The 17,085-nt window shown below is 39.0% G+C and overlaps 1 long non-coding RNA gene across 1 annotated transcript; it reads right to left on the reverse strand.

Moving 5' to 3' along the window:
* Nucleotides 1–846: 846 nt before the first annotated feature.
* LOC147506669 (uncharacterized) lies at nt 847–2,123 on the reverse strand. Its single transcript, XR_015193851.1, has 2 exons — nt 1,587–2,123; nt 847–1,165 (listed from the first exon to the last, which is right to left on the reverse strand). It is a non-coding gene; the product is annotated as an uncharacterized LOC147506669 (long non-coding RNA).
* Between the last annotated feature and the right edge of the window lie 14,962 nt (nt 2,124–17,085).

A 17,085-nucleotide genomic window follows, 5' to 3' on the forward strand; every position in this document is an offset into this window, starting at 1 on the left:
GTCCTTTTGTTTGTGATGTCAGGTGCTAGAAGTGAAGAAAGAGTTGGAGTGAACTCTCATGCTCCTGATGCCCATATAAGGCCACCAAGTTCATATCTAATATTCTAATTAATAGCATTCAGCTACTGCTGCAGCAGTGGATGTTTGTTGTCTCCTCATGAGTAAGCTTTGTATACTAATTTGTTAAAAATTTACGTATTTTATTTATATTATATATATTTCTAAAATAACTCTTTGTAATGGTTATCCTAATATTTATTTTGCAATGAATATTCTTCAGTGTAGCCAATGTCCCAACTATCCAACCCATATACACTAAAGTCTAAAACTTTCTAAAAAAGTTCTTTCTGCAAATTTCTACGTGCACGATTGACACTATCTAGTTAATAGCGACTGAAAATGAAAGGATCTGTCTCACTTATAGTGTGTCTCCTACCCAGCCAATTAATTGCAAATCCATTATCCGTAATCCAGACTGTGTTACAATTTTTTTCCAAGTGGCATGATATGGAGGAATTCATTGTATACTGAGATGCTTGGACTGACTAATACTGAAATCAACTTAAGCATGTACATAAATTAAGTTCACTTAAGAAGGTGCCTTTGTTTCTGTTTTTCATATCTTGTAACAACCACGAACTCGTACACATCTGAGTGCTTACATTTCACATATTTTATGTCCTTCAATTCAATAATGCTAAAATATATATATTCCGGGAAGTATCATCTGTCTTGCAAGTTGCAAGTATCTTTCTTTCAATGTCATATTATATTCTTGCATATAAACTCTTGTTGTAGACACGAAGAAAAATATATAAAATTCAACGGAATTAAAGTTGCACTGCATGTAGAATATATATATATATATATATAACATTTTATCTCTGCATATTACAATCATAAAATCAGAAACAACATATTCCGAGCTCAAACTAATAAGACTCAAGCTTTGTCGCAACTGCTGTTATTCGAGTCTACACAGTGAGTATATTCATATATACCACACTAGGGACCCATACGTATGTACACTAGTCTTTCTAGTTATGGGGTTTGGTTTCGGATACAACATCCATAGGTTCTCCAACGTAACTGCAGCAACGGCAACAGCCATGTAGGCACCTACAAGGGCCTCCATACTTAGCATCCTCAAAACTCACCTTGTTCTCTGCAAACGAAATAGCAGGGGAGTTGTCAGTGTCTACGATTGTATTGCTTAATATAAAATCTTTAACGGATAATGTATGTACTGTGATGAAATTCCGAGAATGAATATATAACTTAGTTAAGATTTAAGAGCTATTACATAGTACATACTACTAGAAGGTGGACATTTCAGGTATGCTAGGAGCCTAGGAGCTAGGTAGGCCGCCAAGCACTTTGTCTTTCAGTGAGCCAGTAAGGTATATGTATGTACTATGTTACTGTGTACGCAGCTCAAGTCACTATTGTGTTGCAAATGTATCTAATAGCTATATTGCTAGCCTCGTAGATGTACATATTTTAACATCATAGAACTTTCAAAAACTTGGTACAAAACGCGGTAATTAGTTTAATTAATATATCACGTATATAATAATCAGACTCACTAGCTTGAGCCTCAGCTGCTGCTACTTCAGAAGAAATCAGAAGACCAACAGCTAGGAGGAATCCCATAACAAAAAAAGCTTTCAAATGAGACATTTTTCTTGAAACGTGAAAGACAATAGGAATTTGGATGAGAAGTAGAGTATGTGTAGTGTGCTCCTAATTTATAGAAAATTGAATATGGGATGAATGACTCACCATGTGACGTGAGGATGATGGAATCAATCTGTCATCCACTTGTGAGTTTGTGAAATAAAATGGGTGTGTTTGCAAAAGCTATGGAAATGAATAATTGTATTATTGGGCCATGGGTGTATTAGCACTAAGTCCCTAGCTATCTATTTCCTTTCCTTTTCTTTCCACAAAAATTTCAGGGGTTAGCTAAGGACACAAAACCTTTTCCATTTCCATGGAAAAGCCCATTTTCTTTCCATAGGTAAACAAACGCCTTAAAAACTATGGAAAAGGTAGACCACTCTTATTTTCCTTTTCTTTCCATAGTGTTTCCATTAGAACAAACACACCGATAATTTATATCTTGTGGGCCTCCCAGTCAGGGAATTATCAAAACTCAAGACCATAAGAATGCATGTGCGTGATAATCTGGACTAAGTAGTGAAGTTACACTTGTCAATGCCATATGATCAGATAGATTGAAATGGATTCTGATTGAATTAGACATGGTTATATCTTGCCGACATCCTGATCAATTGAAGTAATTTCATGATTTTGTTTATAAGAAAAATGTCAGTAGAAACCTTGGGTTGACGCAGCCCTCAAGCATTATCGAAAAAAAAAAAAGACGCGGCCCTCAACTCCCCGACCTTGATTGCTTAACACGTGTATGTGTGAAAATGGGATACTTGTCTATCCTGTGTGATAATGAGAGGGGAGAGTGAGAAATAATAATCGAACCAGAAAAGAAGTTGGGGAAAGAAATAGATGGAGAATACGAAGAAACAGCCAAGATGAGAGCATTAACGACGAAGAAATAATTTTCCATTACATTATCGAAAATGCTAGCGGGATAGCTACTTGAAGGTTAAGTTACTTGAATCCGAGTAAACCATGTTCCAAAGATACCATGGTATTGGCGTCCTTTTGTTTGTGATGTCAGGTGCTAGAAGTGAAGAAAGAGTTGGAGTGAACTCTCATGCTCCTGATGCCCATATAAGGCCACCAAGTTCATATCTAATATTCTAATTAATAGCATTCAGCTACTGCTGCAGCAGTGGATGTTTGTTGTCTCCTCATGAGTAAGCTTTGTATACTAATTTGTTAAAAATTTACGTATTTTATTTATATTATATATATTTCTAAAATAACTCTTTGTAATGGTTATCCTAATATTTATTTTGCAATGAATATTCTTCAGTGTAGCCAATGTCCCAACTATCCAACCCATATACACTAAAGTCTAAAACTTTCTAAAAAAGTTCTTTCTGCAAATTTCTACGTGCACGATTGACACTATCTAGTTAATAGCGACTGAAAATGAAAGGATCTGTCTCACTTATAGTGTGTCTCCTACCCGGCCAATTATATTGCACATTCATTATCCATAATCTAGACAGTGTTACAAATTTTTTCCAAGTGGCATGATACGGAGGAATTCATTGTACACTGCAAATGCTTGGATTGACTAATACTAAAATGAACTTAAAAATATTATGAAAACCCCAATTTTTAAACATAAATTATATTATTTGAATTGAAAATAACTATTATATTATGAAGTCTAGCTTGTTCTAGAATTTGTTTGGCTGTTGTTGATTTTTCAAAATTGTTTTTACTTGAATTTGTTTGTTAGAACTTTTGTGGGTATTTTAGAATCATTTTTTTAGGCTTAAAAACATTGTTAAAATGTACCCATTCATAAGTATGAACCTTGGGTGTTTTTAGACCTATTTGAGGCCTATAGATTAACTTAAACAGACTTAAAACATTGAATAAACAATACCTGTGAATTTTCTCTGTAAAAATCTTATTATTCAAAAACAAAATCCTAGCCTCCATTAAAAAGAATATTTTTGATTGAAAGAAATAAAAAGAAGGGGAAAAAGAAGAAAAAGGATTGGAGAAAAGGAAGCTTTGATATTCTTTTGCAAATTCAATTTCAGGTGAGTAGACCTATTTTTATCAAAAAATATATATAAATCATTTTTTTTTGTGATTTTTATCTTGTTTGCTTCATAAATGCTTCATTATCATTTTATAAAAGTTCCATATTTAATTATGAACGTGTGCTATTTGTTTTGAAATTTTAATTGTCGTTTGGAACGATGATATGCTTGTAGAATTCTGCACAAATACTGACTTTTGACTTGAATTCGACTAATAAGATGATGTAACTAGTTTTTCGATAGAACTAAACAATTTTAGTTCTCTGAGTCATCTTTCATTTCCAATTGGCCTTGACTGATTCCAGTTTATATTCTATTTGATGTGAATTTTACAAGAAAGTGAGTTAGAAAATTGAATAGCAGAATTTAAGTTGTTGGGTCTATTCCATCACATAGTTTAGGGTACATACTATACGAATTAGTGTTTAGGAATTTTTGTATTGAAATGGATTTTCTGTCTAATTTTCAAAATGGTATAATTGATTTAAAACTTTGATTATATGAATTCTCTAGAATTTTTAGAATGGACAAAGGTCAAACTGTCCTAACCAATTTTTCATGCATAGAACAATATACGTAACTTATTAGTGTAGGTTTTAGTTGTACAAGAAAAAAATGTAATGATCATGCAATTTGTATCGTATTAATATTTCAAATAAATGTGTATTGATTGGATGAGTAATTATTTTATTTGTCTAAAGAGTTCTATTACATGTATTGGAATAAGAGTTGTATGCATAATTGTTTGATGAATATTGTATGTATAGAGCTAGGGGTGGGAATTTGGCCCTAACGACCTTAACCCGGCCCTGACCGACCCGACCCTAAGTCCTATAAAGCCCTCACAACTAAAGCCCTCACAGAGTTTAGGGCCGGGCCGGGCCGGCCCTAATGCCTTCTAGTAGGCGTGTGGCTAGGGTTAAGATTCTAAAACATAGGCCGACCCTAATTCAAGCCCTCATTAGCCCTCGCCCTAAAAGCCCTAACCGCCCCTGTTTCACACTTTCACTATAAATACACATACCATAATTGTCCAACTCTTTGTTAAATATTTTCAATTAAAATAACATTGTCCTTTGTAATTTATCACTTACACCCAAGGGTACTTCCAATAACTTGTCTTATATAACAAAAACTTGTCAACTTAGCAGCCATGAAGAACAATAATCATTAGCCTAATAAAAAATAAGACTTTATTCCTTTGATCATCAAGTCAAAGTCCATAACTTATTATTCTCAATTTCTTTTCTCACTTATATATTTCTTATAAATTATATTTTTATTCACATCCAAGCCAAGTCTAGAACTAAAGGTTTCCTTCCACGCCATTAAAGCAAAATACAAAGCAGACATTTGTAACATAGAAACCAAAAAACAACCTTTGTCAGAAAAATGATATTTGTAATCTCAAACCTTTCTCCATCACTTGTTCAAAAGCCAATATTTTCATTTCCACATACAAAGCTTGAATCACTTTTAAATTAGAAGAAAGGTAATATTATATTTGTTTGAATCTATTATGGAAATAATTTATGATATTGGAAATAGTTTAACAACTTCCATGACCCTTAACCAAAACTATTATGTTTATTCTTTATATCTATTACTTCTTCCTTTAAAATGATAATATAATTATTTGTCTATGTATTTCAATGTTAAATGTAATTTTAGTGAGGTTTGAGTACAAGGAAGAACAAATTCCGAACTCTCGATGTACTTCAGTTCATTAGATTGTGGATGTGCATTTTAAATTTTTGAACTTATACAGGATTATTACTAGATTGGTAGGACTTTGAGTTTGTAGATTATTGTACATTTTTGTAATATAAATGAGTTTTAAAACTAATGTAGTAAAAAAAGAAAATATATAGGCGCCCTAAAGCCTTTAAAAGAGGGCTTAGGGTAGGTCGTATTTGAGGTTTAGACTTGTGACCCGCCCGACTCGACCCTATATCTTGATTTTAGGGCGGGACTAACCGCCCTAATATCTGAAGGGCTTTAAATGTTTAGGGCCGGGCTAGCCCAACCCGGCCCATTGCCCACCCCTATATAGAGCGTATATTGTTAACAAAAGATTTGGCGTGGTATTATGCAATTATATATATTGGCACTGATTGACTTTGACTTTGACTATGTGGTTGTTAAGAACTACAATGACTTGATTCCAATCTTGAAAGATTTGGATACGTAGGCAGCTTTGAGTAAAAGTGCAACCACTATATTATATATTATATATTAGTTTTTGTGATAACTATATGTATATAATATTAGTAATTAATTGTGTACGTGATTGTGGCTGTTTGAATTATATTTGATTGATGATCATTTGTGTTGTGTTCAATAATATTTAAATGCGGGATTGATTTGCATTGATGCGTGAAAATAATTATGAACGTGTGATCAATTGTTGTGTATGATTAATGCTAGTACAATGAAAAGTGAGTTGAGAATAATATTTAATTACAACGAGTCGACCACACCTTTAGAACTCTACACGCCTCAGGATTGGTAATGATATATTATGACTTGAGATGTCATGTGATAGGAAAGTATTCATTGAATGTGCCATGAATGACCTGTTAGTGTTATGATGGGTATTCCTTGAATATGGCTGGAATGACCCAAGGTATTCATTGAATGTGCCATGAATGACCTATTAGTGTTATGATGTGTATTCCTTGAATGTGGCGAGAATGACCCAGGTATTCATTGAATGTGTCATGAATCACCTATTAGTGTATGATGGGTATTCCTTGAATGTGGCGGGAATGACCTAAGGTATTCATTGAATGTGCTATGAATGACCTGAGATATTGAATGCCCATAAGAGGTTGTGATTATGCGTATGGAAATCCCAGAGATGGTTGTGACTCACAAGTTACGAGTTTGCAAGATGTAAATATGTTCCTGGAGGCGATATCCCCGCTTGGGACATGTTTTGTAGTGGTACTCAGTGTGAGAGAGGCACACGGGTATGTGTGATTTGGCAAATGTGTGGAGCGCAAATCGTGGAGTAGGAACTAAAGGTGAGGTCAGTAAATAAGTGATTAATAAACAAGATACATTGTGGAATTGAATGAACAAAAAGTATGTGAATTTGTGTGATGTTATGGATGTGAAGTGTGACTGTGAATAATATTAGTGAATGTTTGTGATCTTTTATGTGATTGTGAAATGACTATAACTTGATATGTTATTACGAAAATATTAATGACTTGTGAGAGTCTGAGATCTATGGTTATGCACGCATAAACTTTATAATGTAATGATGTCATGTAAATGACTACCTTTGATATAGGTATTATGATAAGTGGTATTCCCCGAATATACGGGACGAACCAGATTGTATCAATTAGACTTAAATGTCTTAAATGAGGTTTGATTATGAGTAGAAATTTGACTGGCTAAGATAAATCATTTTATTGTGATGTCTAACTCTGTTTTGCAGGAGGGTAGGATCTATTAATCTTTTATGCAGGGATGTAAATATCCTACCCTAAGACGACGTGTTGGCTTAAGGTAAAGTGTATCAAACTTATATTTAATTAGGTTATCATATGTGCATTTAATAAGTGGAATGTAAGTGGTATTTATGTCATGAGTTATTTTGGAAAGTTGGAATGATGAGTACTGTTATATGAGATTCTTGGAATTGTATATTAGGGGTGAAATCTTACTTGGGAAGAAACTACATACCGTTTTGAGAAAACGGAACTAACTTATCTTCCAAGTTGAAATGATTGTAATAGTATATTTCTTTATTTGAAATATTGAATATATTGTTTTTATATTTAGTCTTACTCATACCAGCAAATTCAATTTGCTGACCCATGTTTGCTTTGTTTTGCAACGTGGGTGTGTTCTTGGAAACATAGATGGTGGAGTCTAGTGGATGAGGACACGTGATTTGGATTTACTCTTAGAGTCTTCTGGTTTAAGTTTTTCTAAAGTGTACGGTTTTGTTTTGAGACAGATGTAATAGAGTTGGTTAGATTTTTTGTAGTTTAATAATGTGATTGAAGGATTGTTCATTTTGGTTTTAAATTTGATCTCAGATTTTAATATCGTGGTTGATAATATGTTATTAGGGTTTCGTTTTCATCCCGGTTTTCGATGATTGAATAGGATGGTATCACACCTCGAATTTCGGCTGCACTGAAAAACATTATTTGTTCGACTCTTCGATCTCAGAGGTGTGATGCACTCTCCACTTCCAAAACCCATAAACAGTTTAAATATCTTGAGATAATTAAAACCAATAAAAATTTTAACTTAAACAAAAGTCCTCTTCATTACAAAAATTCACAATTAAGATTAGGTTACAAAATCTCTTTTCAATAACTCTTTAATTAAATTACAAATGAAAATACAAATAATATTGCCTCAACTGAAAAATCTATATCACCTCAAGGGAAAACAAAACCTATCTTGAAATGCGACGCTTAACGCAAAACCGACAACCAACCTTCTTCAACACTAAACCTGTCAAGACTTATCAACTATGTTCATTTAATGAACACACCCGATAAGCAAACATACAAATCGAGTTGACATTATAAAATGTGGTGTGTAGCTCTAAAACACAAAATATACTTATACAAATATATACACAATCCATAAGGGGAGTTAGTTCCTCCACCGAGGCTCTTTTACCTTTCAACGACTAATACAACATCCTTAAGTGCAATAAATAAGGCATGTAGTTCCTCCATCGGTTCTTTAGGTTCGAACTAAACAAATAACCAACCAAGCATATTACCATAATTAGATTATTTCGGGCTTTCTTTGCGATCCCTAAAATCACGTCAGATCTATGTCTTACCTAGTTTCGGCTACCACAATCGCCCCAATGCCGAACATGTACATCCACATGCCTCCCCTTACATAATGAACCACTTTGTGCATAACTACCCCCGGCGAGATGCCGCGACACCGGGTAACCCTCACACGAAAGCCATATATGTAAATCTGCCACTATTCGGCATAAAAATATCGCGTCTCGTTCTATTTTTGAACGGAATAATCAAGCCACCATTAGAACTCGCCCGGAAAGGGCCATTTAGCTTCTTGAAACGCCGAGAAAGGCCAATCACATTACTTACGCCCGGAAAAGGGCCATTCAGATTCAATCAAAACGAAGGGCAATCAAATTGCACACGCCCAACACGGGGCAAATCCATGAGTTGTGGGATTTTCGATTCGTGGTTTATTCAAGTGTCATACATTTATGACTCATAATAATTCCACTATATCACGCGGCGGGTCAAATACCTTATTGCACTAAGCCACAATATTTAGAAATATCTCACTTATATCCTCATAACCACTTTCATTCTTTCACGTGCCAATATATTATTGACTTCTCCACACTCCGTGGGAAATATCTACAAATACTCTACCTCCCTAGTAGCATCTCACGAGGATAAAATAATGGAGTGTTTATACATTTATTTCTCCACAACTATTGCATTTAATATATATATCCCAACATACTATATAATGTCACAATTGCTCCAAACGTATTGCATAATATTTTTATAGCGTTTTAGGAATATTATATCTCCTAAAGTTTCTATCTCGTCACGTGTCAAAACATACATAATATCAACGTCAAATCTTTCTTAGATAATGACAACCAAATTTATACAAGCTTCCACAGCATTTAATTACTATATTTGTCCATATAATTTACAAAGATAAAAGCGTGAAGCATAATTAAAAGCGGTCAAAAAGTCCACAATCAAAGCCCAATATTTATATCTTTTAATTACTTCACGTCAAATCTTAATTAGATAATGACAAACAAGGTTATACAATATACGACAATATTTTATTACTACATTTGTCCATATAAACAAATATATGAAAAACTGAAAAAAGTCAACATTTCATAGTCAACGGTCAAAGGTCAAAGTCAACGGTCAAAGTCAACAGTCAACTATCAAAGTCAACACGTCATTGTCAAAGTCAAACTCAACAGTCAATGGTCAAAGTCAACCGTCAATGGTCAACGGTCAAAGTCAAAGTCAACATGCCATGGTCAAAATCAACATGTCATTTCCATGTTCGACAGGTTCAGGGTCATAGCCATGGTTCATGGCTAAGGGCAAGGTGCATGGTTCATGGGCTCATGGCTAAAGTCATGGTTGGACCTAGTTGGCCAAGCCCAAACCTTAAGAAAAGTCTAAACATTTAAAGACCAAATTAGATATATTTTAAGTTATATAGACCGGCCCCAAAACTAACTTGAAACTGGTCCTAAGAAAAGCAATTAGTTTTAGCCCAATCAACTTAACCTAAACTGGGCCCAAACTAAACCAAACCTGGTCCACAACTTAACTGAACGGCCCAACACACTACTAGATTTCACGCCCAAAACAAAACAAAGAGAACTGGCCCAAAACTTAACTTGGTTCGGCCCAAGAAAACCAATAAGAAAAGGCCCAAACAAAATAAGGTTTTTGGCCCAACCAACAAAATAGAATTCGGCCTAGCAACCAATATAGAAACCGGCCCAAACTAAATTAGATTTTGGCCCAAACAAAACCAAAAGGTTTAGGCCCAAAGCCCAACCGAAATAGACTTGCACTAGTGATATGGGGAGCACTGGATCTCTCCCTCTGTCATCTCCTTCACAGCCACCACCAGCTGCCAAAATCGGCCACCACCAAGCTCTAATCGCCCACCCATTTCAACCATGCGGTTGGACTCCTAGAGAAAAACCCAACCTCTTTAAATAAAGCTAAAACTCCATTCTTGAATTTAAAATCTTCAACCCAAAACCGGATCGGAAAATCGCGACCGCCATTAATGGCTTCTCTAAGCTCTCCATCAACACTCAAGCCTCCACACTACCCCCATTCATCAATCAACCAACACCCTTGTACGCGCAAAAATGTGTACCTAGGTCGATGCAATTGATTTTAGAGTCGCCACCTAACTTTATTAAGGAAAAGAGTTGCATCATATCAACAAATTTGAAAAATCCTACAACAAGCGAGTGCATCCTCGATCTTTCCAACACGGCGACCTAGTTCGGGAAGACACAAGATGACTCCAAACTTGCTCCAACATGGAAGGTCCATACATCGCCGAACGCGTTGTAGGCAATGGAACATACCGGATAAAGACCCAAGAGGGCAAATTGTTGCCACGCCCTTGGAACACTTTATCTGCTGAAAAAAGTTTTATCAATAAAACCACTTATGTTGTATATTCCATCTTTCATATGTTGTAAATTCAAAGTTAAATTCCTTATGTTCGTTATTACAATCTACTCCATTTACTTGCATCAAAAGTCATACAATTCGACTGAAGAACGACTAGTACACTTACATCGTCCAACGCCTCGGTAAAGCAAAGACGCTTTCATAAGCCCAAACGCCTCAGAGGCGAACGCCTCTCAAGAGCTTACAGTTCCATAGCCTCTTCGAAGTCTCGCTGAGTCGGGGACCTATACTTCTAGATTGACTCACCGGTGGACGCTCTCGCCGCAAAGACGCCATAAGCCCAAACGCTTCCTCGGAGCGTAACGCCTCAAGAGCTTACATGCTCCATAACCTCTCCGAAGTCTCGCTAGTCGATGGGCAAATACAGAACTCCAAACTCCTTACAGTTCCAACGCCTTTACCAACTCACCTAGTGAGAGACACTTAATGTTAAGCCCCAACGACAAGCCGCATTCCCAATAAGCCTCATATAGCACGTATAACCAACGCTTTAAAGAAAGCGGCAACTACAAGCATAACGCTTTCTTAAGATAAACCATTACGCCTCATGCTCGTTCCCATCCCATAATTATAAACAAGAACCTAGCTATAAACATACAAGCGGAAACATGCAGACATACACAATCAAGGGGAATACTCAGCCAACGCCAAGACATTAATTTACCGATCTGCTGGGTCTACCCAGGAAATCTAGATCGATACTTCTCACATGTTCACAAAACAACGAACTGCCACTCTCGTGGAAACCGGTTCTCGCGATCAAATGGCGAACTCAAGCCAGTGCAAGCCTGAAGACACAACTCTATTGTTAACTTTCATATAAGAAAGATGAACTTACAAAATACTCTTAAAATTCCCATAGCCTGACAAAGACAAGAAGATACAGCACAATCAAGAATCAGCCACAACATGCTTATCTTTCGGGGCGGCGCTAGTCGAAGGCGTGTGCCTGGCAGATCTCAGCACCACACGCATACCCGAACCCTGTCCCTCACCGTCATTAGCCTTCTTCAGCTGATGATATTTCATCCAAATTTCAAATATTGAACACGGCGCAATGGTATACGCCTCTTGTGCCTCGCGCGCCACCCTCTGGCATTGTTTGGCATACCCAACCACTTTAGCTAGCTCCCCTTGTAAATCAGTTCATAGCAAGAGAAAAGACCGCGGATTCTCGTCGAAACATCCCCACACTTCTTAGTCATCATCTCGGTTTCTTGTTCTTTGCTCGCACCCACGCCACTCATACATCCTAACTCAACGTGTGGATTAGTGTCGACCGGCGACTACACAAATAAGCTCTTCAACTTGTTGTACCCCGCAAAAACTGCAAGTACAATTTTTAACGACAAAACGCCCAAGTAATGGCAATGAAACAAAACATCACGCGTAAGTTTCTCACCAAACAAGTAGCCATATCCATGGTACTTTCAATAAGCGGTCCATATCTTCATCCTCTACCCGAGCTTTGTCACCGGGCCCAACATGATCCCCTTCAACAGATCGGTCGCCTATGGGTGCGAAAGTGGAAGCTGCAGCCTAACGCTTCATCGCGACGCTTCTTCCGCTTTCCCATGTAGTAGAACTCACTCCCCACGCCACCGCGATGTGGAGACGAAGTTCTCACCAAATGACGCTGTGACCTTTTACCCCTAGTCGCCGCGTATACCCCCAGAAGTCGATCGGTATCATCGACTTGTCGAGGCGACTGAATATACCACCGCCACCGAGCGACTGCCTTTTAGGTCACTTGTTCCCTTTAGCTTCTACGGCAATAGCTTTCCTTTTGCCCCGACACCATGAACGGGGGATGGAATTCCATCTCCTCCATTATCGGAGGGAAGTCTCCCCTCAAACTTCCTTCCTCTTACATACCTGCGGCACCTAGCCATGAGTATAACCTCTACGAAATCGACAACAATACACGAAGTTACCCGCTAAAACAATGCCTTTGTGTTCAAACGGATAACGTGAATAAGGAAGACAAACGCATCTAAAGAAGCAACGAAGAGGATGCAAAGCCAAAGGTTGAGGAAAAGCGGCGGCCGGGAGCAAAGGGGGAACAAATGTCTTTGCTCTCCAACTAACGATGTTACTTTATGGTGTACTAACTTATCTTCCCTAGGCACATCATAATTACATCGAGATGCCAAACGCCGCCCACGGCAGCCATCATTGCACACATCTAACCGCTCATTTGCCTATATGCGCGGCATACACGTGTGGAACTGTTTCACTTCTACAGAGCGATGATATCGACCTACGTCCTACTATCGATCTACGTCCTACGATCACAGGTTACTTAAAGCCAACTATAGACACTAGGAAGCTTCTCCACAGACATACAAATACAACAATGCCTACATTCATATAGTTAACCAGCACAGGAATCTTACAAAACAATGAATCAAGAGACAAGCATAGCATATAAAGCAAAAAGTGATCTGCCAGCATGTGCCCAAACCACGGGCCAGATGACATACCGAAATTTGAGTCTACTTTAGAAATCCAAAATCCGGTTAGCCAACATTCATCGTCATGGTTATCCAATGTGCACAAACAGTAATAAGAAAAGTGAACTGCCAGTTATCCCGAAACCAGTTCATTGTATCACAACTAACACAAATTAACCTACCAACCTTACATCACAACTTTCGCTAGTTCCCCGGCGAGCGGCCAAACCTCCGGCTACCAAATGAAAGGCCGACTTCAAATTTCTTTCCCTCAACCACTATGGACACACCATCCGGACTTAAAACTCATAAGAACATCGGCAGGCAGCCTTTAGTATGCGGGCAAAGCAATTTCGGGCAGCGATGGAAGAAGTTAAAGCACCACTAGTATCTCTCTGCGGTACCACCGGATCTAAGAGTACAAAGATCCATGCTCCTCTTTGATTTTATAATCAACTTCCAGCTCAACAAAGTCAACGTCCAAATTCGTCATAAGCTTTAGTAAGCGTCTTGAGCAACTCCCTTGTAATGCGGGAGGCGTCATTCATTCAGCCTACCAATCTCCGCGGTCGTTGCATTAATGTTCTCTTCAAAGACTCGTAGTTTTGCTTCAGATCTTCCACCTCGGTATCCTTCAAAGATCTTAAGCCAAACTTCGAGGCTTGGTGCTTTTCTTCGGATCATCGAGCTCCTCGCTCCATCTTAGCGGCGTCAAGAACATTCTTCATCATTTTTGGTTGACTTCACCACCGGTTTCTCTATCCGCTCAGTAATCGGGCAATCTCCTTCAGCTTTTGAAATCCACTCACAAGCTGCAGTCGCACTCATATACTAATAATCAGTTCACAACAAGTTTCATAAGTGAACAAGTAAATTACAGTGGGACAATCCCACGTACCAGACATTGAGCGATTTCCATCCGCTTTAGGTTATCCTCCAACCCCCTCTCGTCTAGCTCCTTACGATTGTCATCCAGAGCCTATATGTTCAAGTAGACATCCCGCTACCTTTTACTTCGACTGAAGCTACAATCAATCAGTCCGGCCGCAAGAAGACGCCCCATTGTCATCCAAATCGCCAGGTGGATCTCTAAGTCCCGGCAGCCATAGTTGATTTCCACTTGCTTTACGGGAACTCTTCGCCCTGGGCGGACTAGGCTCTTGCACCACCGGGCGACGAGCTCGGGCTAGCTCCCAAAAGTAGCCAGTCCAACCCGCTCGGTCGCCTCGAGTTTTTATGAGTGGCAAATTCCACCAATTCGGATACCACTGTGAACTTCACCCCCCATTTTGGAACTCTCCCCAAAGCATACCTCGCGTTTTAGCTACCCTACGGGGAGCCATGCATCAGCTTTCCTCTTCGGACGACTGCCCTTACAAGGATTGAAGACCACCGCCTCTAGCTTTACAGAGCATCAATCGACCCACCTTCGCCCGGCAATCCACCCGCTTTCTAAGGCACTAACACCTCAGGGTGGTCGCGGAACTAACGACCAGTGTTTCTATCCTCCCCTTTTACTGTCACCCAGGCGGCTTCTCCATCACTTCCTCATCTAGCTTGACCATCACGCCTGAGCTCGGTCTTTATGAATTCTCCTTTTCCTCTCCTTCGCTAGACCCCCTTTCTACAAAGAAATGAGTTAACTTCGTGCAGCTTAGTCGAACTCGGCCGCTGAACCTCTCTATTTCCCTCGATTTCTTAATGACCTCTTGAATGAAAAATCTGCAAACTAAAGACACGATTAGTTAGAATAGCAACAACTCACCCATTAAAGCGACATGTACAAGACACTCCCACCCACTTAGATATTGCAAATCCTAGTTTGCAACCTACACCCAGCAGCAAGCGCAAGTGGTTGCCAACTAGCAGCAACGGCCTCTTGGTCCATGCCTCGTTGCTCACACCGTCCATCACACCCGTAACGTGTGGTCATGGTTTTGCAAGCTAAAGTTGAAATTACGGTTAAGCCTTACAACAAAATGCTTAGTAATATCGACACCCCTATGTGGTACTTCGCCATTTGCATTCAGCAGTCGAACACCTTTGAATAGCCGCTAGGTGTTACCAACAACCGACAAGGGGACTTCCAACAATGAGCTAGAAAGTCACAAACAAGCTTCGAGAACGGTATTTTGCATACGCCTCCGACTTTTCACAGATTATTACCCCACCATTCGGGCAGATTGTATTCTTCAATTCAGCATTTTCACTCAGCCTTTGTTGATATATCTCCGTGTCCGCAATGCGCTTATTCCATAAGTTGCCCTCGGTTCGAGGAACGACTCAATCGCATCTACGACGATCCACCGCCCTAGGGGCAACCCACTTTGAAGAGCGACCCTCACCACGCGACTGACGTGCTAGCCAAGACTTAACAGAGCCGGATCGAACACTACCCTCTTCTCCCCTAACTTCCCTCACCATGATCGATTGATTACCAAGACTCACCGACTCTTCTTTATTATCCCTCATACTCACCACATGACTTAAAAGAGACCTCTCGAACCTCTTCCAGGATCGAGTATCGCCGTAATCGACATTTCTACATTTTCTTACCGACTACCCAAACTTAAAAACTAAAGCCTAAACACCGACCTATCTAGTAAACGCACAACGACTAAGATGAAAGAAAATGAAAAACACAAAGACAGCAGCAGCAGAAACACTCACCTGAAAAACCCTAGCTTGCAGTTTTTCTGAAGACGAAAACAAAAGATAACTTTTGCGGTTGTCCCAAATTTGATTTTGTGCAACCACCCGTTCAGTTACTAAGGAGTTATGATTACAACCTACGGCCTAGCCCACACGCGGGCGTAGGAGCCGCCTTTTCCGCGATTTCCGGAAAACGCGGCGACATGTTTCTCCACCAACTGCTATGAAGTCAATCACATGCCTACCACGTGACAACTTTTGTTTCTAACCGAATCGCCATGCAACCTAAATTGAACGTTAAGGCGTGCGCTTACTTTACTCGACTTTACACTAACAGCTCATCCGGCCATGCTCAACACGTGACGATTGTTTTCTCTCGCCAGACGCTTTCATGAACAACACAATCCATCGGAGAGGGGTGTAAGGGAGTAATATCTTCATTAAAGAATATTAGCACGCTGTAAGCATAAGTAGAGATCACGCGCAATCGACGACGCCCCTCCAAGATCGACTTCATGAAAAGCTCGCTTTATGTAGGTGGTACAATCCACGCCAAGAACGTTCCAAGAAGATTGAACGACCTAGAGTGAAACGCCCGATAAAGACATTTTCCTTAATCCAAGGGTAATCATTACCAAAGTCATATCGGTACTTCCAATCACCGAATTATGAACTACCGCACTCCATTCCCAAATGATCTCCGCCTTCCTACCGTAACCAACCTAACACTCATTCGTAATCTCCACCCTACATATGTATAGAGAAGTACACGCGTTTCAAGGATCAACACTCTTCGCCTATAAATACCACCTACATGAACTACGGAGAGACCTTATTCTTCTCGCCCGGCCGAATCAAGAGAAGATATTTAGGCAGCTTCGCTACTTAGCTTAACTCCGGTCTAATCCAATCCAATCCCCATTCTTTTCCCACCAGATATGTAAAAAGAGAAAACGCCTCCTTTACAATGTCTCTTTAGTTTCTATTAATGCGATCTATCATCTCGAAATGTTTTCTAGATTTCTAGTTAATTGAAAAGGAGAG

Source organism: Coptis chinensis, chromosome 4 (genome assembly GCF_015680905.1).
Source record: "Coptis chinensis isolate HL-2020 chromosome 4, ASM1568090v1, whole genome shotgun sequence".
Taxonomy (NCBI): Eukaryota; Viridiplantae; Streptophyta; class Magnoliopsida; order Ranunculales; family Ranunculaceae; genus Coptis; species Coptis chinensis.